This window comes from Pogona vitticeps, chromosome 1 (genome assembly GCF_051106095.1).
Source record: "Pogona vitticeps strain Pit_001003342236 chromosome 1, PviZW2.1, whole genome shotgun sequence".
In the NCBI taxonomy this organism is placed as follows: domain Eukaryota; kingdom Metazoa; phylum Chordata; class Lepidosauria; order Squamata; family Agamidae; genus Pogona; species Pogona vitticeps.
In genome coordinates this window covers 210239966-210267112 of record NC_135783.1, presented here as the reverse complement: position 1 = coordinate 210267112, position 27147 = coordinate 210239966, and the positions used below count along the sequence as shown (strand labels likewise).

Here is a 27147-nt window from a genome sequence, read left to right as displayed (position 1 = left end):
TTTTTTGAATTTTATTTTATTTCATTTTTACTTTTATACTAAGGTGAGTAGCTTGGAAGCCAATGAGAATCCAAACAATGGGACAAGAAGATAGTCAGTATTCTATTCCCTAAAAGCAGAGTGGAAAGGCAATTATATACTGTACACAGTCTCATCCCCTCCTCTCATGCCCATTCTCCCCTTGGTTGCAAGACCAGTCATGCAGCTGATCCCTGTGCTGTTGTCTTTTGGGTCTACATTGAGGCAACAGGCAACTGGCCTGTATGTTCAACAAAGGTGCACATCTCTTGTTTGGTGAAATGTGGGAGCATTCACACGACCACTGCTGCATTGTACAACACTGCAAACATCTGTTTAAGTCACATCCTGTCCATGTTTTGCTCTTGGTGAGTGAACTGGCCTGAAAAGAGAGGAGTAAATGCTTCTCTGTTGGTACTTAAGATTTAAAGCACTTGGTGGTGGCATTTGATCAAGACAAAGCAAAGGCTTATCCCATAGCAGGTTCAGGAGCTGGGAGTTGGAGAATTTGTCATTGGAACATGCACAATTGATCTTATTGATATTTCTGGAAATTATCATATTTTCTCTATGAATAATTAATTGCCAATAAAAAAAATAACTGAATGCTACTTTTTGATGCTAACCACCACCACCACCAGGCTTGATGTTTAATAGGATACCTCTTTTGGAAGATTACCATCGGCACTTCTCTTTGCAGTGTGGCACTGCATTTGCTGCTGGTGGTGGGGTGTGTGGCCCCCAGTGGGTTCAGGAGATAGGGTTAGGCTCCAGGTCCTGCCACAATGGGTGTTGATGCATGCAAGGGGGAGGTACGGTTTGCATTGCATCCTGAGGCAAAAAACCCCCAGGAGCAGCCTGTCCCAATTACCATCCTGAGGGGCTTATTGTAGGAGGAAACAGCAAACAAACACCTGGGTGCCTTGCCTTGAGCATGTGAAAGTACCCGCATAATATCATTATTGGATATAATCCATTGAAAATACCTTAGGCATGTGATAATTTAGCACACACTCAAACAAGCAACAAAGGACACAGCTGCAGCCATGCCAAAATACGTTATACAGTGAAATATTATGTAGTATACAGTAGTTGTATGTGACAAGCAAAATGAACCCCCCACCTTCATTTTCAATTCCTATCTCATTTTCAGTCCCTTCTCTATGAGTTTTTAATGTTTATTTTTCCTTAAACGTTTAGGTGTTTCCCATTTTGCAATGCTTTTATTTCATTCAGAGTGATCAGGTTTGACTTACTCGCAGACAAATATTTTTGAACGCTGGGCTTGGACGGATCTCACTGCGTTATTCTGGCACAGAGAAAGCACAGGCAACATTATCCCTGTCTGGCACGTTGGCCTTTCTTTATGTGCCCCAGGCAGCATGACGATGAGCATTCCTAAGGTTGGTAGGTCTAGCCAGGGGATTTCCTAGGTCTTATTTATTGTTGTTAGGGTGGAAAAGGAATTTTCCCATGGCTGAAATGACTCTTCCCTTTCTGCCTTGAGAGCTGCCTTCCTCTGCTCACCCACCTGCACTTTTAGAGTTCAAAGACACTTGCCACAAAGAGCTTTGGTTATCCTGGGCCCTAACAGAAAGGCATTGGGCATTGTCTGGTCCCAAAAGTATTGGTATTTGGTTGAGAGCCTCCCCCTTAAAACCACCTATTAGTAGTAAGACAAAGAAAGTCATCTACTGCTTCAGCATCTCTCTCTCTCTCTCTCAATAAAGTGCTTTCACAAGGGATGTGTGTACATAAAAAAGATGCACTCATTCAAGTGTCTTTGACCGCAGAGTGTTGTCTGGGTTCCTGGGTGAGTAGGATGGTTTTAAGGGACCTGCCTGAGGTACTCAGTTTCAGGGCAGAGACAGGGCATGACCTGGTGCTGATGAGAAGGTAGGTGGTTGGTTGATTGGTTGAGCTCAAAGGATGTTGGAAGCCAAAGGATGTTACAGTGAGGAAGTGTTCCAGTGAGGTTCCTTGGACTTGGCACCTAAATCCTGAACCCACACACTCCAGCTGCATTCAGTGGATAGCAATTTAGCCAAAACCACTACATAGGCGAACAGTTGGTCCCTTCAACAGCTGCAGTTTATGTATTGCCCACCAGAAATAAAAACAGGGAACTCAACTGCTTCAGTTCTCCCCCAAGTCTCTGACTCAACAGGGCATAAGGGCAAAAACTTGTTTCCCGCATATTTCCTATGAGAAAAAGATCTGGAATTAGGCAAAGCCAATTGCCTTTACAAGACAACAATATTTTACATAAAAGTGTTTAAGTGTGGCTTACAAGCTTCAGCTGGTTGAATATTTTTCTTTTTCATTCAGAATCCAGATGAGGATCGTGGTCTCCTAATTCAGTTGCAGTACAGACGCAGGCATTGCACATAGCTGAATTTTCATGACGAGTCATCTGTCCAAAATTATTTGTCTTTGAAATCTCAAATGTGAAATCAGGTACACACATCTAATCTGTGTCTTTAGAGTAATAGCAATATTGCAGTGTAAAATATGTACATAATAAATCTCATCATCATAAATAGCAGGAAAGAACAATTACTGAAAAGTATTGGTTACAAACATAGTTCATTTTAAAAGCAGTTTGGTTTGCTCATTATTGTTAATTGCTCCATCCCCCCCCCCAAGTTGTTTTATCAACCTCATGGTTAATCATTGCTTGATACTGTGTGAAAAATGGATGCAAAGGCAGGATACCTCCATGCACTGTTTTGTAACACAGGAAGTAAAGGCAGACTGTTGACTCATAGTCTATGGTTAAGTATGTTACAGGCAATCTGTCATGGTGGTAAGAGTATTGTTCCACATAAGCCAGCTGCATAAATTTCATATTTGTTTGTATTTATATTCTAATTGTCTAGAATCATTGTCACACCTATTACATAGGCCTAATTCCTAATCTCAGCTAGAATTGGTGCATTTAATTAATGAGATTTACCAAAGGGTTTACTTACAAGTCAGCAGCAGATTTGCTATATCATTTATGGTTGGGAGTAGCAATAGGAATCACTGGTCTAATTAGTCACTTGGACCAGTGGTTCCTAACCGTGAATCCCCCGATGTTCTTGGACTGCAACTCCCAGAAATCCTGGCCAGCACAGGTAGTGGTGAAGGCTTCTGGGAGTTTTAGTCCAAGAACATCTGGGGACCCAAGGTTAGGAACCACTGAGCTAGACTCTTAAAAGTATAGCCACACAAACATTCATACTACTTCTGTAGCCCAAGAAACTTTCCTTCTGTCTGGGTTGTTTTTTCCTATATCCCATCATGCTCACTGAAGCGCTTTCTTTTTCCCCACCTTAGCCATTAATATTTCTTATCTCCTTTATACATCCAAGAGTTCCTTTTGTAGAATCCAGTTCCTTATTGTAATCTATAGGGCCGTGAGTCAAGGAATAGCCTGGGAACACTTAAAAATATAAGGAGCCACACTTCAACTGATTGGTTTACAGACTGAATACTTGGCAGTCATGAATGTATGGAAAGTATAATTCTTTTACCTGCCATAGGGGTGCACCAGCTGTCTCTACACTTGATATGTGCACCATTTGTGAAAGGCGTCACAGCGTCTGTACAAGCTGAAGTGAAAACCAAGGCTGGCACAAAAGAGTTTGCCGTCTGAGAGTAAAAACAAAAACAAAACCCGATGGTGCCTTTCTACCCCCAGCCCTCATCAAAGTGTGTAGTGCTCAAAGTGAATCATTTTGTTTTAGCACAGGAGCCAGGAAATGCCTCAAGTACATTTCCCCATTCTTAGCAGTAAAAATATAATAACAACAGCAAAAATGGCTTACAATTTTCTGTGCTGCACTCAAGGACTAGAACCGGTAATCAATTGTAAACAGAATGGGCTCATTGGAATCAATGCGAAGTTGGTTAGTCAACTCCTCTGTAAGTTTCCATTAATTAAATGGGCCTACTCTAGTTGTGACTTACTGCTGGATTTCAGCCAAGGTTTGCCTTCTGAGGTGACCGCTTCACCTCCCCTTAAGCTAAGTTCAGCCCTGTGATAATGGAAGGGTTTTTAATTGTGTCTCTTCCTACCAAATGCATGGAGACCAGTGCTGGAAAGATGCTAGTGGCCAGAATCCCAAGAGAATTTGCTGCCTGAGAGTAAAAGAAGATAGTTCCTTCCCACCCACCCTGCCCCCATCAAACTGTGTAGTGCCCAAAGCGAGGCTATAGTGTGATGACTACGCAAACAGGCCTCACTCCAGATTTATCCCTGTGATATAATGATAACTTGCATGCTATACACAACGCTTCTAAGTTACATTTTTTTTTTGGAGTATAGTGCCCAGAATCCCACAGCTATTATGGCTGCTAGCTGGGATTTCAAGGACCTATAGTAGAGGGGAAAAGTAACTTGCACAGGCTCTGTTCACACAGATGAGCAATGACATAAAGTCTAATGTCAGAATGATTTGTTTGGCCTTTTGGAAATAAGAACTCCGGAAAATGTGGTTGTCACAGTGGCTTCTCCCCAGTGAAATTGAGTCAAAACAAGTAAGTAAGCAAGCAAGCAAGCAAGCAAGCAAAGCCATCACTTTTTTTTTGGAGCTGATTACAATTACAATTACTAAGGGCAGCCAGTTCAGCTGATGGCATTCGTGCTCATTCTGGGTCTGGGAGAAAATATACTTTTCTACTGTGAAATACATTAAATCAATAATGGGGCTTATTTTCAGATAAACTACGGTTACAGCCTGGGGGGGGGGGAAAATAAAAACAAGGCGACGAATAGAGCCAGACCTCTAAAACAGTGGTTCCCAAATTTGAACTCCCCAGAAGTTCTTCAAAACTCCAGGAAGCCTTCACTACTAGCTGTACTAGCCAGGATTTCTGGGAGCTGTACTTCAAGAACATTTGGGGTCCCAAGATTGGGAAGCAGTTATCTAAAATAAAATCATCCAGCAAGTCACCATAATCATCCATCAAAACTGCTATAGCAATGGAGGACACTTTGTGGACTTATTGTGGGAGAATATCTGGACTAGAACCCAATGATTGTCAGGTGCAGTAACTTGAAAAATACAAAAATCCCGCCTGATGATAGCAATCTTGACTCCGAAACAGGGAAGGCAAGCAGGGTAAGAACATGCATTGTTGTTCCCTCTGACAAAGACTCTAAGGTTGTTGTGGGTTTTTCGGGCTCTTTGGCCGTGTTCTGAAGGTTGTTCTTCCTGACGTTTCGCCTGTCTCTGTGGCCGGCACCTTCAGAAGACTGGAGTAGGAACTCTGTTGGACACAGTTCCTACTCCAGTCCTTTGAAGATGCTGGCCACAGAGACCGGCGAAACGTCAGGAAGAACAACCTTCAGAACACGGCCAAAGAGCCCGAAAAACCCACAACAACCATCAGATCCCGGCCGTGAAAGCCTTCGCAAATACAAAGACTCTAAGCTCCATGTCGTGGCTAAGCTGACACACATCTTGTTTGATATGCTGAGAATCACTGGGCTCAGATTGTCACAGGAGTTTGTGACATATTGGCAATTTCCCCCCTTTAAAAATACATTTATATGTGAGCAGAATCATTAGAAACCAAGAATCGAGTACAATGAGACACTTGCAAGCCGTTCCTTGCAAATAATTCCTTATGAAAGCATTAGCTTGAAACACAGCTGTCATCAAATTGCTTTTGCTGATCAGCACAGCGCAGATATTGCTCTCCAGTTGCTTGGCTTATTTAGCAGCATTTTGTGCTTATTGCTTAGGATGTGTTTGGGTGTCTTGGGGAAGGAGATTATTGGTAACCATAAAGCATCAGAATCTGTTGGCTGTCTGGTTTAGGAATGAACTAATTTAGATGAAATTTCCCAGTTCTCCAGTTCATAATGAGTTGGTCAGTTGTTGGTAAGGAATCTCTGCTTTCTCTCATGTTATGATACAGATTATTTTCCAATGTTGCCTTTTGCTCAAGACCTCTATTCTTCTTTTACTGGCTCATCTTGTGCATCATTTTATGAAGGGTACATCAAGAATATTGCAAAGTTTAAGGCTTCTGGGAAGGATGCTGTTGCTGACAGAAAATTCATCATCTGTAAATGTAACCATCTGAAGCTAATTATAGAGGTATTTGCTGTGAATAGTATTTATGTGAGAATTGCAAAACATTAGAAGTATCTAAAGTCAAAATTCTAGGTGTTCCACACTAATAATCTCCATGAGAGAATGTGTGATAATCATGGTGGCCCACTTCACTGAAAAGGGTTAAGAGAGTAGTATTTATAATACCTGGGTTAATTTCCTTTACAATTGACTTAACCTAATTATATCCTATAAATACTTTATATATTGCATAATAAAGTCCCTCAGGCTCACATGGGGAACCTTGAGGGATTTTATTAAGCAGTAAAGAAAGTTGTAGGAGACAACTTTCCTTACTGCTCAGCTATGCAAGCCAATAGGCTGGAGAGAGTGATTATTCATTCTCTCCTCCAAAATGCTACTTTTCTACTTCACCAGAGTGTCAGCGAGCCAATGTATACAAAGGTTTTGCCTGGAAAACACAAGCCCTGGGACGTTCTACTACGCTGTCTGAGGCCCAAGCATGAAGGTACGGAGAAGCTCATCACCAGAGGACAGAGTTTCAACAGCAACAACAAACACATTGATGGTGTGAAATAACTGCATCTGCGGTGGCGAAGAAACTACCATACTTATGAAACCACAGGTCTTTAAGTGGGGTGTGTGGCTGCATTTTGTGTGCCTTTGGCAATGGATCTCTATTGAGGATATTCAGTGAGATATACTGCTGTTGCAGGTGGATATCATGTCTTGCAAGCACCTACCTTGCCTTTCTAGGAGTGATGCAAGTAGAATCTGCAAGACCGACATGCTGCTTTTTCTGTGTGCCCTTCTTGCAGCAGCTCATTTACAAGCGCACTTAATATTAATATCCAGGACTACCGATGTACGTAAAAATTTGGAAGATGTCTATCACCCTTGCCTGGCCAATGGTCTATGTTTTTCTAATAATTCAGAATAAGCAAGTGCTTCTGTTCTGTTCCGCACTCCCTCGGTCTCACATTTGCTTTGCAATGTGCTTAAACCAGAACAGCTGATTTCAAGGTGCGTGAAACAGCTGAGACACAGTGTTTTTTCCTGAAAGGACACATTCTATGTTTCCAACTTCATTATATAAACCATAACTTTATAATTGTATCGAATACCTGTAGTGTTAGGAAACCTGAAATAAACCTTCATATATCCTGGTTCCAAACTTCAAAAATGAGACAGTGATGACACCAAAGCACCCATGTAAAAAAAGAGTAAATTATGAATTGGAAATTCCCCTCGCCATAGTTTTTTTGCTGAACATCAGCAAAATGTCATCACTTGTACACTTCAGTGATTTGGCATAATTTGCCAGATTCATGGACTGACGGTTCGCAGGCATTTCAAATGCCATCAACACTAGAAGGCGGCCCAGGTTATGCGGTCTTGCTTCTCGGATGTCAACATAGCTGTTGAATCACTCACACTTAACTACATTCTGTCTGCTATAAAAAGAGCCAGTCATGTAGAGTTAATGCTTAAGCCTGATTAATAGGAAATAAGTGTCTGAATAGGTAACACAGATAAAATAGGAGTGCTCCTTTTATTTATGTGCACGCAGGACTATTAGACATCTGAGTCAATTTCTATGGAGGACCAATGTGATTTTTGTATGTTTGTTTGTATAGAAAAGGTTCAGACATGAGATCATTATATAAATACATCAATGACTTTCAAAATGTTCCCAGTGCCCTCAGCGATATCTGTTTTCCAGATCCTGCGTAGGTGAATGATTTACCATCAGCCTTTGTGGTCCAAAGAGAACCATTTCTTAGTATCTTGCCGGTAAGCAGCTAAGGTAGCAAACTTTGCACTGAAATCATTGGTCTTTAGGTTTGCGTATGCATTTGTCAAGAACAAATTCGTTTGCCGATGATTGTTAGGTATGTTAACATAATGACCACAATCACAATGACCAGTAAAATTCAGGTTGAAATAAAAAGGTTTAAGTTGATTGCTGACTTTAGTGGATTGTAACTAAAATTAAACAACAATAAGAATTCTAAGACCTTGCTTGCCCAACCTTGAGAAGTGCAAGTGAGTTACACTTCTTCCTTTGTGTGAGTACGCCCACCACATAGAATCATAAAATCAGAATACAGTGGTGCCTCGCCTAACGAGCGCTTCATTTAATGATGAATTCGCTTAGCGATAACTTCTTCGGAGCGATCTTGCGCTCCGTTTAACAATGTTCCCTATGGGCAATTTTTGCATAGCGATGTTTGGGACCATGCTTCGCATAGCGATGACAGTTTGGCTGTTTTTAAATGTTTAAAAATGTTTAAAAATGTTTAGAATGCTTGAAATCATAGGTGCACTTAATAAACCCTTTGTTAAACTAACTTGACTTTGTTCTGACTCTTTTTTAATTTGTTGTTGATTTTTTTCCCCCATTAAGATGCATTGAATAGGTTTTAATGCATTTCAATTGGGGAACCGTGTTTCACTTAGTGATGTTTCCTATGGCGATTTTCGCTTAAGGATGGCAATTCGTTCCTATTGGAACGGATTATCCAGTTTTCAATGCATTTCAGTGGGAAACCGCGTTTCGCTTAACGATGTTTTCCCATAGCGACAATTTTTTTGGAACCAATTAAAATCGTTAAGCAAGGCACCACTGTAATTGAGTTGCAAGGGGACTGTAAGGCTATTGAGCCCAGTGTCCTGCTCAACACAGGAATCCAAAACAAAGTTGATCTGACAGATGGTTTGTCCAATTTTCTCTTGAATGCCTCCAGAATTGGAGTGCCCAACAACTCCTGAGGTAATTGATTTCTTTGCTGTACTGCTGTAACAGTAAGTTTTCATGATATTCAACTAAAATGTGGCTTCCTGTTAACTTGAGCCCATTATTATGTTTCCTACACTCTGGAATGATCAAGAACAGATCTTGATCCTCTTCTGTATAACTCCCTTCAAAATATTTGAAAAGTACTATCATATCTTCCCTCAGCCTTTTCTCAAGACTAAGCATGCCGAGTTCTTTCAATCCTTCCTCGTAGGGCTTGGCTTCACGTTCCCTGATCATCCTTGTTGCCCTCCTCTGAACTTGCTCCAGTTTGTCAACATCCTTCTTAAAATCAAGATGAGGCCTAATGAGTGTTGAATAGAGGGGAACTAGTACTTCATGAGATTTGGACACTATACTTTTGTTTATGCAGCCTAAAATACCATTGGCCTTTTTTTCCAGTCCCATCACACTGGAGTCTCATATTTTGCTTGTGATCTACAACAGTTCCAGGATTCACATGCCGTACTGCTGAGCCAAGTATCCCCCATCTTGTAACTGTGCATTTGGTTTAATTTCCTTAAGCATAGAACTTTGTCCTTAGCTCTGTTAATTTTTTATTTTTACTTTTATTTTTATTCTACTTTATCTTCCTTTTTTATTTTATGAATGTTTTTGGTGTTCCTTATTACTATTCATTGTATATTTCTTAAATTTTATTTGGTAACTGTTCTATATCTTGTCATTCTGCCATTATTGTTATTTATATTGTTGTAAACCATCCTGCCAACCTAGCAGTTCGAAAGCATGCAAATGCGAGTAGATAAATAGGTACCACCTCGGTGGGAAGGTAACAGTGTTCCATGTCTAGTTGTGCTGGCCACGTGACCACACAAACTGTCTACGGAGAAACACTGGCTCTACGGCTTGGAAACAGGGATGAGCACCGTGCCCTAGAATTGGACATGACTGGACTAAATGTCAAGGGGAACCTTTATCTTTACCTAAACCATCCAGAGTGGCCTTGGCTGCCAGATGGGCAGTATAAAAATCAAATGAATGAATGAATGAATGAATGAATGAATGAATGAATGAATGAATGAATGAATGAATGAATTTCATTCTGTTGTTTTCAACTCAGTGCTTGAGAGTAACAAAATCTTTTTGAATTTTGTTTCTGTCTTCCAGGGTATTAGCTATTCCACTCAATTTTTCTGTCATCTGCAAATTTGATTAGCATTTCCTGTATCCCTTTATCCAAGGCACGAGAAATATGCAACACCCGAGCAGTACAAAGGAGGTCTGCAGCAGCAGCCCACTCTAGAACATCTGGGCTCACAAAGTCTCTTTATACCTTCTAAAAAGTATGGGTGAACTTTGCCCTATTTTGAGGGGACCACCATGCCTAAGGCCACCACAACTCCCCCCCCCAAAAAAATTTTAAAACATGTTTTTTTTTCCAGAAAAAAAATCCTACATTTTATAAGAATTTTTTTGGGGGGGATGTTACTGGAGTGGGTACAGCTCTCCAAGTTCTAGGGGATCAACATGTGCAACACCTGCCCCCTGCCCCCCCCAATGTGGGAGCAGCTCACTCTGCTCTGTAGGGTCGATACAAAATAGAGATGGAGTGGGGGAGGGGCAGAGGGGCAGTTGCTGTACAACTTTCTAAATCTTGTATTTCCCCAAATGAAATAGGTAGGCCTCTTTCCCCTTTCTGACTGTAGAATACATTAGCTGCTGTTTTGGAGAAGGAAAATCGGTTTACACAGCATGCACATTCAAATACAAACGATTTCCCACCAGCGTTGCAAAGTGGGACCGTCCAGAAGAAGATGCATCACACAGGGCTTCTAATCATGTAGTTTGCCCCTTCCTCGTTTCCACTTGGGTGCTGGCAATCAAACAGACCAGCAATTTTGAGGAAGCCTGTCTTCCTTGGCCATCATAATCATCCTAAAAAATAGATCAGATTTAAGCAGTGAACTGTGGAGTGATGTTAAACTCGGTATCATGTTGCACAGCGTGCTCCAGAGGTTTTTTTGGTACTGTCTTTCATTATTTTCCAAGATTGGGCTGCCATGCTGATTAGGCTACTATAAAATAGGCAGTTGCTTATTATGTTACCAATGCCTGGTGTTACCAATGTCTTACTTAGTTATTTAAACTGGGGGGGGGGGGGGATCTCATCCCATGTACATAATAGCTGCCCAGTTAAACAGATAGATCTCTGCCAGTACTGTCAACATACCAATGGCCCGAGGTAGTGCAACATCAAGGGGTTCTATGTGGCAAAATAATAAATATATGCAGCAATGTTTGTGTGTGTGTGTTTTTTTTGGGGGGGGGGCTAGGCTACCTTTGGAAGAAGCTGCTGCTGTTCTGTGCTGTCAGGCCACCTCTGACTTATGGCAGCCCAATGAATGAAAGTTTATTTATTTATTTATTTATTTATTTATTTATTTATTTATTTATTTATTTAATGTATATGCCGCCCACACTACCCAAAGGTCTCTGGGCGGCTTACAGCATTTAAAATACAATAAAGATATGTACAATTAAAATACAATTAAAATATATATAAAATTGCCATCAGACCCACAGTTAATATTATTTCAGTTAAAAGCCTTCTGGAACAGGAAGGTTTTGACCTGGCGCCGAAATGTCATCAGCGTCGGCGCCAGACGAATCTCAGTCGGGAGGGCATTCCATAGTCTGGGGGCAGCTGCCGAAAAGGCCCTTTGTCTGCAAGCCATCCCTCTTACCTCCTTGAGGGACGGCTCTTTCAAAAGGGCCCCCTGGCTAGATCTTAACTGCCGGGTAGGCTGATATGGAAGGAGGCGGTCCTTCAGGTATCCAGGTATCCAGGGCCCAAGCCGTTTAGGGTTCTCCACAGCCCTATTCAGGTTTTGTAAACTGAAGGCTGTGGGTTCCTTTATGGAAACAATCCATCTCACGTTTGATATTCCTCTTTTTCTGCTGTATTCAATTTTTCCTGGTATTATGTTTTTGTTTTTTTTAGAGAATCTTGCCTCCTCATGTTGTGTCCAAAGTATGCCAGCCTTAGTTTCATCTGGAGAGTTTAGGCTTGATTTGCTCTAGCACCACTTGTTCATCTTTCTTGAGGTCCAAGGTATCTGCAAAGCTCTTCTCTGGCATCATATTCCACACAAATCAAACTTTTTTCTGTCATCTCTCTTCATTGTCCAGCTTTTACACCTGTACATGTGGGGAAACATCCTTACCCTTGATGATCTTTTCTAAATCCTTCATTGCTCAATCTCAACCTTCTTCTGATTTCTTGACTGTAGGCTCCATTAAGAAAGAGAACCATTACCTGTAACTCTGGTTCTTCGAGTGGTCATCTGTGAATTCAAATTAATGGGTTAATCTGCGCCTGTGCAGAGGTTTCCGGAATCTTCTAGAGATCAACACTCGTTCACCAAGACCACCCCCCTAGCACACGTGGTCCGCCCATCCTGGCTAGTGTCTCAGTTCCCAAACTGCCCGCCACTGAATAAAATGAAACAGACATGATGGACATAGGCAGATGGGCGGGAAGTGTGGATTCACAGATGACCACTAGAAGAACAACGGTTACAGTTAAATAACCTCTCTTTCTTCTTCAGGGTCTCTCTGAATGCCCACTAATGGGTGATTAACAAGCTTACCTGACTGGAGGAGGGATGCCATGGAAGAACAGATGACAGGACTGCTCATCCAAATGCAGTATCTGACTTAGCACAGAGGTCCAAGCAGTAATGAGAGGCAAAGGTGGCCGGTGTGGACCACATAGCAGATATCAGGGACAGGAATGCTGCAGAAGTAACCACTGCCCTCATCGAATGAGCTTTAACTCCAACTGGAAAAGTCTTTTTAGCCAGCTGATATGCCAAGCGAATGGTTCAAGCCACTTAGAGATGGTTTGGGAAGAGATAAAGCATCCTCTGTGTGGTAAGTGCGGAGAAATAAAAAGTCTCTTGGATTTGCGGAAAGAGGCGGTCCTTGAAACATAGAAGGCCAACGCTCGCCTAATGACTAAGAGGTGCAGAGAACACTCCAAGTCAGTAACAGGTGATGGAAAAAAGGTGGGTAAAATGATGGGTTGCTTAAGATGAAACTCAGAAACAACCTTTGGAAGACAGGAAACATAGGGATAAAGAGTGACCTTGTCTGGATAAAATTGAAGAAAAGGTAGGTTGACTGAGTGCAGCAAGTTCTGAAGCTCTACGAGCAGAAGTAATGGCCACAAGGAAGAGGGTCTTGTAGGCAAGAAGGCAACCAGACATTGTGGCAAGAGGTTCAAAAGGGTGTCATTAGGCTCCGTAGAACAGTATGTGGTGACCACTGCGGAGGGAGCTGTGGTCTGGTGGGTCATAGATTGGGGATCCCCTTAAGAAACTGTTTTATCATAGGGTGACGAAAGAGTGAAGAGGTTTTGGAATCAGGCAGCTGATGAGCTACTATAGTGGAGAGATAGACCTTGATGGTAGACAAGGACAAATGCTTGCTGGAGAGGTGAGTGAGGAATTGCAGCATGGTGTGAAGAGTTGTAGGTGCAGAAGCGAGATGACATTGAGTTACAAATTCATGAAAAGCAGCCCATTTATATCAGTACAACTGCGTAGTAGCAGGTTTTCTAGCCTGAGCTAGGATTGTTGTTGTTTAGTCGTTTAGTCGTGTCTGACTCTTTGTGACCCCATGGACTACAGGACGACAGGCCCTCCTATCGTCCACTGCCTCCCGGAGTTGGGTCAAATTCATGCTGGTAGCTTCAATGACACTGTCCAACCATCTCATCCTCTGTCATCCCCTTCTCCTCCTGCCTTCACACTTTCCTAACATTAGGGTCTTTTTCAGGGAGATTTCTCTTCTCATGAGATGGCCAAAGTATTGGAGCCTCAGCTTCAGGATCTGTCCTTCCAGTGAGCACTCAGGGAAGTGATTTCCTTCAGAATGGGTAGGTTTGTTCTCCTTGCAGTCCTGGGGACTCTCAAGAGCCTCCTCCAGCACCACAATTCAAAAGCATCAATTCTTTGACGGTCAGCCTACTTTATGGTCCAACTCTCACTTCCGTACATCACTACAGGCAAAACCATAGCTTTGACTATTCGGACCTTTGTCGGCAAGTTGATGTCTCTGCTTTTTAAGATGCTGTTTAGGTTTGTCATTGCTTTCCTCCCAAGAAGCAGGCGTCTTTTAATGGCATTGCTGCTGTCACCATCTGCAGTGATCATGGAGCCCAAGAAAGTAAAATCTGTCACTGCCTCCATATCTTCCACTTCTATTTGCCAGGAGGTGATGGGACCAGTGGCCATGATCTTAGTTTTTTTGATGTTGAGCTTCAGACCGTTTTTTGCACTCTCCTCTTTCACCCTCATTACAAGGTTCCTTAATTCCTCCTCACTTTCTGCCATCAGAGTGGTATCATCTGCATATCGGAGGTTGTTGATATTTCTTCCGGCAATCTTAATTCTAGTTTGGGATTCCTCCAGTCTGGCCTTTCGCATGATGTATTCTGCATATAAGTTAAATAAGCAGGGGGACAATATACAGCCTTGTTGTACTCCTTTCCCGATTTTGAACCAATCATTTGTTCCATATCCAGTTTTAACTGTTGATTCCTGTCCCACATATAGGTTTCTCAGGAGGTAGATAAGGTGGTCAGGCACTCCCATTTCTTTAAGGACTTGCCATGGTTTGCTGTGGTCCACATAGTCAAAGGCTTTTGCATAGTCAATGAAGCAGAAGTAGATGTTTTTCTGGAACTCTCTGGCTTTCTCCATAATCCAGTGCATGTTAGCAATTTGGTCTCTAGTTCCTCTGCCCCTTCGAAATCCAGCTTGTACTTCTGGGAGTTCTCGGTCCACATACTGCTGAAGCCTACCTTGGAGGATTTTGAGCATAACCTTGCTAGCATGTGAAATGAGTGCAATTGTACGGTAGTTGGAGCATTCTTTGGCACTGCCCTTCTTTGGGATTGGGATGTAGACTGATCTTTTCCAGTCCTCTGGCCACTGCTGAGTTTTCCAAACTTGCTGGCATACTGAATGTAGCACTTTAACAGCATCATTTTTTAAGATTTTTAATAGTTCAACTGGGATGCCATCACCTCCACTGGCCTTGTTGTTAGACAAGCTTTCTAAGGCCCACTTGACTTCACTCTCCAGGATGTCTGGCTCAAGGTCAGCAACCATACTATCTGGGTTGTCTGGGATATCCAAATAGTATACGTAGTTCATCTCTGTATTCTTGCCACCTCTTCTTGATGTCTTCTGCTTCTGTGAGGTCCCTTCCATTTTTGTCCTTTGTCATGTTCATCTCTGCACAAAATGTTTCTTTAATATCTCAGATTTTCCTGAACAGATCTCCGGTTTTTCCTTTTCTATTATTTCCCTCTATTTCTTTGCATTGTTCATTTAAGAAGGCCCTCTTGTCTCTCCTTGCTATTCTTTGGAAGTCTGCATTCAATGTTCTGTAACTTTCCCTATCTCCCTCGCATTTTGTTTCCCTTCTCTTCTCTGCCATTTGTAAGGCCTCGTTGGACAGCCACTTTGCTTTTTTGCATTTCCTTTTCTTTGGGATGGTTTTTGTTGCTGCCTCCTGTACAATGTTACGAGCCTCTATCCAAAGTTCTTCAGGCACTCTGTCCACCAGATCGAGTTCCTTAAATCTGTTCTTTACTTCTACTGTGTATTCATAAGGGATTTCGTTTAGACTATACCTGACTATCCCAGTGGTTTTTCCTACTCTCTTCAGTTTAAGCTTGAATTTTGCTATGAGAAGCTGATGATCAGAGCCACAATCAGCTCCCGGGTTTTTTTTTTGCTGACTGTATAGAGCTTCTCCATCTTTGGCTGCAGAGAATATACTCAATCTGATTACGGTATTGCCCATCTGTTGATTTCCATGTGTAGAGTCGCCTCTTGTGTTGTTGGAAAAGAGTGTTTGTGATGACCAGCTTGTTCTCTTGACAAAACTCTATTAGCCTTTGCTAGGATGGCAGCTATCAAGGGTGAATTCTCCACACTGGGAGGTGGAGTGCGAGAAGATCTGGGTGGTAGGCTTGACCCTGATTCTTGGTGAGGTATTGTGGGAAGACGGATGAAGTCTATGGAGATGGAGTGGAGCATGGTGAACCATGGTTGTCTCGGCCACTACGGGGCAATGAGGATTGCATTGGAACCCTCCTGGTGCAGCTTGATGATAGTCCTTAGAAGTAGAGGGATCGGAGGGAAGAGGTAAACTAGACATGACACCCATGGTGTCATCAGAGCATCTCCGATGGAGCCAGGGCCTATCCCTGCTCTGGAGCAATAGAGGGGACATTTTGTGTCTTCTGTTGATGCAAAAATGTCCATGCGTGATTGTCCCCAGAATGGTTAGATGACGAAAGATGGAGGGACCATTCATGTGTCTGCGAACTGAGTCTGCTGAGAGAGTCCGTGTGGTGCCTCTTGGCATGACGGTGCGGTGAAAGTGAACCATGGAATGCGAGTAATCCTGTCGATGTCTGTGGAAGTGGAGCATCAATATCAGTAGGACCATTCTCTTGTGTATTATGTTTTTTTTTTTTTAGTCCGCTTGTATGGAGGTTGTGGATCAGCGGTGGAAGCTGAATCTGACTGGCACTCAGAGACAGAGCAACCCGAAGGGCTCAAGTGGTCATAATGAGGCAGTAATGTAACGTCAGCCAAGGTATTAGCCCATGAGGGGGACTGAGCCAAGAGAGGCGAAGGTGGTTGGCCTGAAGGTGGAGGCAGATAATCGTCATCTTCTACAGATATGGAATCGAGGCAAATAGTTTGCTGCTCTTGTAGCGGGATGGAAGAGGTTGTCTTATTGTTCTGGTGTTTGGAGGATCGAGACTCAGAGGCTTCTTTGCTTTGGACTGTTTGTCTGGTACCGGAGGAGACTTTGGTACTGGTCTAGACTTCAGGGCCGAAGCACCCGTGGTAGACTTAGATTTCGATTTCACTGAAGATGCAATTGAGGCTCCAGGGGAAGCCGATTGAACCTGAAAAGGTGGTGAAGGCGCCATCGTTGGTATGGGATGAAGGGAACGTTCCCAGAAATAAGATTGTAGGTGTTGCTGCTTTATTTTAAGTACCTATTTTTAAAACGTTTTACAAAAAGGGCAAGAAGCCGGTTGGTGAGCTTCGCCCAAACAGAAAAGTCAGGAATCGTGACCGTTGGTGAATGGGATTTTATTGGAGCACAAAGTGCACCATTTAAACAGTCCAGAGGAGGCCATAAACATTTAAAATAAAGAAGGAGATTCAAGGCAGGGGGAGGGGGGTAGCAGAAGGAAGGAAAAAACAAATAATCTCACTATCTGAAGATCTCTAACGAGAAATATTCCTTTTTGAAAGCAGGAGGTGAATGCAGCTCATCTAAGAGAAGGAACCTCAATGGTGGCAAAAAGGAACTGAGGCACTAGTTAGGATGGGCAGACCATGTGTACTAGGGGGCGGTCCTGGCGAACAAGTGTTAAGCTCTAGAAGATTCCAGAGACCTCTGCGCAGGCGCAGATTAACCCTTAGCCCATTTGTGTGCATTCACAGAGACCATGAAGAAGAAATTGTAGCTGGTCAAAAATGTGGAAGTGCCTTCCCAGAATGCTGATGACTCTTTATATGGGAATGACCCATCCTGCAGGGTCTGCATGTGACCACATATTTTTGACTTTTTTTATATAAAAAAACTAGCCTAACATGAAATGCATTGTTTCCAATCAAGTCAAGGTGATGACCTCTAAAGCCTCAAAGATTCCAGCTGCTTCTTCCATACTAGCCCTTCTGGGTGGAAAGTACTGATGAAGACTGGACTCCTTTGCAGCCTCCGCAAGCGAGGGTGAGGACAAGAGAAAGGATCTCCCCATTTTCTGCATTTAAATGCTGAGATTCCTTGCCCATCACGGAGGCTAAGCTGGCACCTGTGTTAACTGCATTTCATCATATGGCACAGAACTACCTACGTATGCACAGAGGCATTTGCTTCTTAAGCTGTAGTGTATTTAATTACACTACCTGTTTGATTATGTTTTTAGAACATTCTAACATTTGATCATTGGCTTTAGCTTGCTAGGCGTCCTGAGTGATGTGTAAATCCTAGACAGATGAGAATACTCCTAAATAAAATAAAGTTTTTTTTTTTTTAAAAAGAAGAATGACTCCTAGTGAATGGTAGGACAGTGATTTCAACTTTGCATTTTCCATCTCTTGATTTTTTTTATGAGTTTTAAATTCTATACTCCAAAGTTCTAGGGATTTTTAGAATGCGGGGGGGGGGGAGAGCACATTTAGCTGTGTTAGAAATACGAGGTGAATGCAATCAAAGCTCTTTTTTGTTATTAAAGGCAACTGCCCTCTTCTGCACTTCACTCATCCTGACATAGGGCACAGCTGGAGAAAGTTAGGGCATAGAAAACAAAAAACTAAGGGGTAGAAATTGGCTGAGCATCTGGTATGTTTTCAAAAGTGATGAGTCTGAATACTGGATGTTACACATGGACAATTTATCCAGATGTTTCTTTCTTGGATATCCCCAGGCTATTCTATCAGTTTCTCTGGATGTATTGTGATGTTTTGGGTTGGTCCACATCTTTCTTTTCATAGATGTTCTCACAGGCAACAACTGGCCATTTCTGTACCCTATTAATATTCACACTCAAGGCTCTGGGGCCTCTTGGACCTATCCTTACACTATTTGCAAGGCTATATTTAATCTTCAGGAACCCTCTGTTTATGAATGTGGGATAGTGTGCTTCTCCATCTATGATTCAAAGTGCCAGGAAATGAATCAATATTGCTGCAACGAAGAAAAAGGATGCTTACATAGCAAAAGGGAGACTGAATGCCAATGCCACCAGTCAGGATTGTCTACAGGATACCCTCTTTGCTCATTACCGTTCACAAAGAGACACCAAGCAGAGGAAAATCCCAGAACTTGACTCTTGAACACTTCTCACTTAAACACAAAGCAATTTTCACGGCTGTTTTTCAACAAGTTCTCTAGGTATCTAGAAAGCCCTTCTTCCTGGCAAGTCTCTATCACATATGCTCAGTGTTATTTTAAAAATTCAGTTTCTCCCATTTTTTGAGGATAAATATTTCAGCCCCTGCAGCCCGGATTCTTTCCAAATAAAGAAAAGAGGGTGGGGCTAGCAATTATATTTTAGGATTGGTCTTCTCAATTCTTATGAGCTACAGTATTTAAACCTGAGGTAGCTTGAGGGTTGCCTATTTCTGAATTAGGGAGGGAGGAATTGGTTTACTTTTAAAAACAATTATTCAAAAACCCTTTGTCCAAATATCCCTAAATTTGGCACAGAGCAAATTCATCATTAATGCTTCTTCATTAATGATCTGAGGTCCAGTTTAAAATTTATAATTTTTTGCTTGTGCTGCCTCCGTTTTTAGAATTTCCTTATAGAAGGTTGATTTGCTCTGCTTCACAAAACCAAACATTAAGCAAACATCATGTCAGAAAGAGACAATTTAACAGCCCATTCTTATAATGTATGTGCAAATGTAAGGCCCACTGAGTTAAATAAGTCCCACTGTGTTCACTGAGGCTTAGTCCTCATGTATGTATAGTACAGCTCCATGCATTTTGCAATTCAAAAGTGTCCTGGGGTTTTTTTTCTACCTCCTAGCTTGGGATCAAATGAGGCAAGAAAAAGAAGTCACTCACCCCGAATCCCTCCTGGCATCTGGGAGGGCAAAAACGTATTTGAAAGAGGGGGAATTATAATTCAACAAAATGAAAGAACTCACGTATGGAATCATTCAAGGTTAAGTTGGGAAAGAGGAGTCTCATATTTTAATAGACTGCTTAAATAGGGTGTTATTTTGTAAAATCTAATAATTATAGGAAAGCTATCAGTGCAAGCCAAAACATGCCAACCATTTTCTTAAAAAACCAAAACTTGTGTCTCATTGAAATGGATAAATAGTATTTAGAATCAGGCCCTGTTATAGTAAGAATTAGAGATAATGTGCTATTTATTAATGATGTTCAATGTTAAGTAGTATGCAAAACACAGAATATATTCCCTGTCTCAAAACCTAAATTAAGACTAAATAGAATATTAAATCTTATCTGGAACAAGAGAGATCAAAAACTGAGAAGACAGGTAAATGTGGCCCTTATTAGTAAGTCTGGCTGCACAATCCTGCTTGTCTGCTAAATCTATTAAAAAGCACTACCCTTTGGGCAAAATCCAATTTAGATTTAAATAGAGCAAACCCATTGAAATGAATGGAACTTGTGTTAGTTGTGATAAAAAAAATCCCATTCATTTAAAATTGAGACTAAAATTAGATGTATTATTTGATTTTAATGGGGCTTACTTCAGGATTAAGGGACGTGGTGGTGCTGCGGGTTAAACCGCAGAAGCCTCTGTGCTGCAAGGTCAGAAGACCAGCTGTCGTAAGATCGAATCCATGCAAAGGAGTGAGCTCCTTTCACTTTGTCCCAGCTCCTCGCCAACCTAGCAGTTCGAAAGCATGTAAAAAATGCGAGTAGATAAATAGGTCCCACCTCGGTGGGAAGGTAACGGCATTCCGTGTCTAGTCGCGCTGGCCACGTGATCATGGAAACTGTCTTTGGACACAACACTGGCTCTATGGCTTGGAAATGGGGATGAGCACTGCGCCCTAGAGTCAGACACGACTGGACTAAATGTCAAGGAGAACCTTCACCCAACCTTTACTTTACTTCAGGATTAAGTGGGACTAGGATTGTAGCCACACTGTTCTTTCTTAAATAAAGGAAGATAATTGGGCAAATAACTACAAAGTGGCAATGAGTTCCAAAAGAAGGACACAGCAGAAGAAAAGGAATGAAGACCAGTGGCATAGAAGGAGAGCAGTGGAACAAAAGAATCATCACACATGAAAGCAAGCCGCTGAATGGGATGGACAAAAGGGGCTATGTAAGAAATAGAAGGCAATAAAAACAAAGGAGTATCACGATTAAGAGTCAATATATAAAATGTTATTATATAAGCTGCTTTGAGAGGATTTTTCAAAATCATTTTAAACAATTAAAAAAACATTGACATGCAGAAGAAGCGAGTCTGAGTTCATGTAATGCAGTCCTGAACAGAAACTTAGTTGTTATCCCTCCCTTGGGCACCAATGAGGCTTAATTATTCAAAGTGAGTTTAGGACAACAGCCTTGAGATGAGAAAAGCAAGAGCACCTCAAAGGGAGGTGCCAAAAATGTAAGGGGGATCAAATAAGTTAGCACATGGACATTCCTGTGTCCCCAGACACCTCATCTGGCATCTGCCAAAGCCTCCGCCTGTGATTGTTGTTGCTATAATTACAACAGCGAGCGCTACCAGAGAGGCTAGGAGCTGGGCCTGCTCTGTGGTGGCCACTTCTTTATGGGATGCTCTGCCTGTGGAGCTGCGCCAGGTTGCCTCCCTCCTAATGTTTAAGAAGCATATAAACACTCTGTTTCTCAGGAGGCATTTGAAGATATCCTTCCTTCATAATTGTCAGTCCATTAGTCTTATTTTGATCATTATATTCTTGTCTGTTGCTACCATCTTGATTTTTAGATATGTCATTCATGTGACTATCTCTGGAAAGTGGAAAAACGGAGGAGACAGGAAAGGTGGCTAACAAAGAAAGGAACAGGAAGGAAGGGTGCTCTCAAAGACTCTGAGGTATGGGAGAAAAAACGATCTCTGTGCTTAGTGGAAGATACCAAGATACCAGGCATGTTCCCCACAGCCACCCAGTGTTAATGGAGAAGCATGCAAGATTGCATTTTTTCCAGTTCTAATTTCCACTGATTTTTGGCAGAGGTAAGCAGTTGCTTACAAATGCTTTCAGTGAAATTGACAATCTTGGCTTGAGTACACCCTATAGATCTGAGCCAGCTAATTTTAATGGGGGCATTAAGGAAGTGCTTAAATCTCTCCTGTGAAAATAAATTGGGTTTAATTTTCAGTGCATTGTACCATTTTTGTCATGTGCACCAGGGATTTAAAACATTGCATATGGTGCCCTTCAAACATCACCCAGCATTATTTTCTAACAAGGTCTTGTGTGTTTAAAGAATACTTTTAAAGACACAGAGAAAAGGACACAGAGAAAGACTAAGGGGCTCTGTAATTCTCATTGAAATCAATGGACTTGCAATGCATCAAACTGCATTATATGTAGAAAGCATTCAGAGCAAAAATACAACAAACCAGTGTTTTCTCTATTTGGCTGGTGGAATGATTACAGGACAAAGGCATTTATCTATGATCAGTTTCTCTGTCCTTTCCAAATACAGTAACTTCATTCCTAATTTTCTTTTATAATCCTGAGATTATATATAGTAATTGGAAAACTGAAGCAGGAAAAGCTGTAACTACAACAACATTAGGGATTGGCACATGGCTACTTCCAGGCCAAATAGTTTGAAAAGAGGCTCCTTTCCCTTTATTTCTGCAAGGAACCCCACACCCTCTTTGCATGCCACACCACCTTAAAAATGAAGGCAATTGCCAAGTGCAGGATTGCTTCCTAGGGGTCTAGAACAGAAAGTTACTTGTTTGGTATCCTTTAGCTGCATGGCAGTCGAATTACAGCCCCTGAAAGGAACTTTCCCCCATTCAGGGTCCTGAGGCACATTTCTGCTTCACACCGTTTTGGATGAACTCCAGCAAAATATTATTCACAAGCATATGTATAAATGGAAACAGAAGCAGCAGTAAAAGTGGCTCAGGAAGAAAGGTTGCGTTGACATTTGTGTTTGCAATCTCAGTGCCAGCAGCAATTCAAGCATTTATCGTGGCTGGGCCTTAGAGGAGTTTCCCACAATATTGGAAGGTTGTGAAGCTGGCTGTCTTGGAGTAAATAATCCTAAAGGAGATGTACCACTAGCTGTTTCTTGTGTTTTGACATCTGCCTGAAGAAGAGAACATTCTTTCAAAAGCTTACAAGTTTTAATTTTTGCATACAATTCATGACATTTTGGTTCCCCTAATTAAAAAGAAAGAAAAGCATACTGCTTAGACACCACCCCATTGAACTTAGAGCACTCTCTGGGAGGCTTACAAGTAAATTATGCAGGCTACACATTGCACCCCGCCCCCCAAGCGAGCTGGGCACTTATTTTACCAACCTCAGAAGGATGGAAGGCTGAGTGGACCTTGAGGCAGCTAACTGGGATTAAACCCCAGGTCGTGAGCACAGTTTTGGCAGCAGTTCTGCAGTTTAACCATTGCATCACAAAACTCCATGATAATTTATCATATTGGTATGCATTTGAGAAATGAATAAAACAGAAAGAAATATGTACATATCTAGTTGCTTGATCATTATATTGATGATTTATTTCTTTTTCATTGTGTTTTATTTTACCTAATGTTGTAAATCACCCAGAATAGAGCTTTGCACCAATGTTGCCGTATATAAATAAAATAAAATAAAATTTAAATAGCATACTGTGATTCTATGCAGGTCCCTTTTCTCCATCTGATGCGTCTCAGTATAAGGAACATTTAACAAAACATATTGATTTTTTAAACGTCAAATTCACTATTAACAACCGATCCTGTCTCTTGCTTCAGGGATGGGCCACCACTTCTCTTCTCCTCGAACCATAACAAATCCCCTTTCAACAGCAAGGGTGATGAACTCAACTCTCTAGAATACTACTTCTGTATGCCCGATTCATTGTGTACAGCTGTGCTTAATGTCATTGGAAACCCCAGCCCACCTGTGGCTCCCGTATCTTCTTGCCTGGGTTTTGCCTCAACCTCGGCCGGAATGGGCTTGCCCTGTGGGGTTTCTGTACATGGGCTCTCTGTACATGGTTTGTGCTCTTGTCTCTGGATCTCCCTCCGCTGCCACACTCTGAACTTTTTTCTTCTTTCTCTCTCCTCAGTCTCACCTCAACAGGGTGGCTTTCTATAGACCTGTCTGTTCCATTCTTTTTCTGTGTACTCCCTGGGAACCTTAAACTCAGTCCACTCCCCCGTCCAGGGGTCCTCCTGTAATTATTTCCACCCAGCCTTTCTTTCTGTCATCCTTCTCTCCTCCTGCACCCAACAAGCTTCTGCCTCTTCTATTCCCAACTGCCCTCTTCCCCTTTCACCTCTCCTTTTATATCTTCCTCCTTTCCTGCCGAAATACCGCCCTCTAGTGAATCCTTCTCCAAACACAGTCCCTGTAAGTCTTCTACCAGGGTGGACCAGTGTCCCTTGGTGTCCTTGATCGAGGAGATGGGCGGTACACTCCGAGATGTTCCTCTGGAGGTACTCCCAGCCTCACATATACTAAAAGGAAACATTCTGAGATTTCCCTTGCATCAAATATCAAAAGAAGAAGTGGACAAGCATGCATTTAGAGCAGTGCTTTCCAACCTTGGGGCCTGAGATGTTCTTGGACTACAACTCCCAGAAATCCCGGCCAGCACAGCTAGTGGTGAAGGCTTCTGGGAGTTTTAGTCTAAGAACATCTGGGGACCCAAGGCTGAGAACCATTGATTTAGAGGCAACGAAAAGTGTTGTGGCTGAGTCCAAGTGCTCTGCTGTGGGAAAAGTCTGAGGGCATAATTGTAAGTAGTAGAGAAGTAAGGGGGTAATTCCTGCTTTGCTTCTAACTGAGCATTCATGTAAGATCATCCCTTGCTTTCAGTTCTGGTCAGATCGTTCACATGTCTGAAAGGACTCCCATCTTCAGGAAAAGCCATAATAGTTTTGCATCCAGAATATGCAACTGAATTCTGCTGTTCTAGGCAGAACTTTGGTTCTGCTACAGCTCTGTGTAGACTTCCACGTACAGTGAATAAGATTAGGATTGGGACATATGTAACAAAAAAGAAGTCCATGAATAAATTCGCTCCAGATTTGCTCTAGTAACAATTCCTGTTAAATTGGGAAAATCTAAATTATTTTGACGGATCTCTCCTTCTCTGCTTAGACATTCATGACACAACTCTTTGAAAAAGAGAAAGTTATAATGAGAATATTCCCCAAATGGGTTCAGAGGCGAAAAAAACACCTCAATCCATATTGCATAGCATAGGGGTGGGACATTTAACTATTCAGATATTGCTGGATGTTTGCTCCCATGATTCTTCACCACTGGCTATGCTTAGACACATTGGGTACCCCAGGCTCAGCAGGATAATAAAATTAGTTGATTTCCCCCCCAAAAAAGTGGATATCTTTAAAGGTATTTTTAAAGAGATAATGTGAATATATGCTTCTTATACCACAGTCAAACTGATAGTAGTCTCTTTCTGCCCAATGTCATAAATCCTATAGGTCTCAAATGTATATACAGCATATATATATTGAAGAAGATAAAATTGTGTGCCATTAAGTCAAGTCTGACTTATGGCAATTCTTTACAGGGTTTTCTAGGAAGAGAGTATTCAGAAGTGGTTTACCATTCCCTTCTTCTGCTGGGACTGTGCAGCTTGCCCAAGGCTACGCTCCTGCTGGCTCTACTCGCAGGAGGCCCAGTGGGGAATCGAGCTCCCAACCTCTGGCTCCACAGTCAGACACACAAACCACTGGGCTATGCAACTAGCTTGTCCTTCTGATAGAAAATTGATAGTTCATATTTGGTTATTTAGGATTTATTATTTGGAAAACATATGTATGGAAGAAATTTATTGACTTTGCCATTTCTGTGATTATATATGTGGATTTCTCACAGAAAAAACCCTGACATGTTTCTTTACATCCAAAGCCTTTCCATGTACATAAATGTGTAAAAACCGCATTTGATATGCATACCTATGACAAGTGCTTTTAAAAAAAGAGAGATACATATATAGTTATAATATGGGATGATTTACATGTCCATTTGATGCATTCCCCCCCCCAAAAGTCTTTCTGTGGAGAAAATGGTCACAAATGTCTTTGGATGAACTGTAAGCTGTAAGCACGTGTAAGCTTCATGTTTGGAGCATTTATATTTAGGCATAGAGAGTATCAAGAAACCAGGAGCTAGGTTGATCGGGAGAAACTTTGAAATTCTTCTGGGATAAAAATAGAACATATTCTATAAGAGCACAGCTTGAATTATTTTTATGAGCTGGGCTGAAATATTTAGTAACCTTTTGTCAGACAAAGGCTGAATGTAAAGCTATAAAATATGGGTTGTATTAGATGCGACTTGGTGATTGCACGCTTTCTGTCTGTACACATTATGAATTATTGTGGATTGCGCCAAAGCTGCAGATTAAAGGAAGAATTAAAGTACTGAATGGAACAGTGCTGATTACTGAAGTATAATTGTGAGGCAATTTTCGAACAGTAAGTGCGGCAGGTGCTGAAGAGACTAGAGAAATGTTTGAAACCTGTTTTAATAATAATGCAATCTAAAGACAGGTAAGTGCTCAGAAACTCTTAAGACGCAAAATGTTCAAACATGTTTAGTTTCCAGTGATTTCAGTGGGTGCCACATGTTCTCTTGATTGTGCTCAAATGTCCTTTGCCACCTCATTAATGAAAACAATGTTCTAAGGTTATGCAGAACTTAAGAAACAAATCAGACTTGGTTGAGGTGAATGGAAGACCACCCTGTCAAAGAGACTCTTCCCCACCCACCTCACCCTCCTGAACACCACATGGAACTCCTTGGATTCAAGCCCGTGCTGCTGTTTAGTAGCAAAAGCAGGCGAAGGAAACTATTCACAGAAAACCAAAGCCATTTCTACACATCCAGGACGATAATATGCTTGGGAAAATAATAGCTCCCATGAAGTAAAACTGAGCAGTGGTGACTTGGGCTCCATTGAGGCAAACAGGCCAAGTTTCTTTTCACTTCAGTTATGCCAAGAATGTTCTCTGGACAAAAATAAACCAAAATGGGATTATTTATAAATACGCTGATGGATTCATCCCCCAAGACCCCAGGGAGTCGGGGTGGGTGGGGAAGAATTCCAATGACAAGCAGAACATGTATCAGTTGAGACATCTGTGCTGAGAATTTGTTAGCAGTGTGTATATTAAAAAGCATGCTTACCTTTCAGGACGGGCAGGGCTTTCATTCTGGAAAGTGCCGGAACATGCTAGCTGCATCCATCACAGGGTGTTTGGTTTTGGCTTTTTTGCTGGATCTTTTATTTATCCTTGGTGTAGAATTGAACAGATCCCCAGCATTGTTGTATTAGCAGTCAAGGAACAGGAGGTGAGGCAGTACAATGTTCTTTCTTCCAGCTGTTAAGGGGTGTTTTTTTTTTTTTTAAATAAAGTGACTTGAGTTAAAATTTCAAAAAAATTACAAATAAAAATAAGGAGGACAACACGAAGACCAAAGAGTACCGAACGACAGAATGCCGGTTGATTTACAAGTGCTT

General features: G+C 41.7%; 1 long non-coding RNA gene across 1 annotated transcript; it reads right to left on the bottom strand.

Annotated features, from left to right (window-relative positions):
• On the bottom strand, window positions 1-27147 carry LOC144583088 (uncharacterized). Its single transcript, XR_013536680.1, has 2 exons — window positions 26814-27147; window positions 1-2431 (listed from the first exon to the last, which is right to left on the bottom strand). It is a non-coding gene; the product is annotated as an uncharacterized LOC144583088 (long non-coding RNA).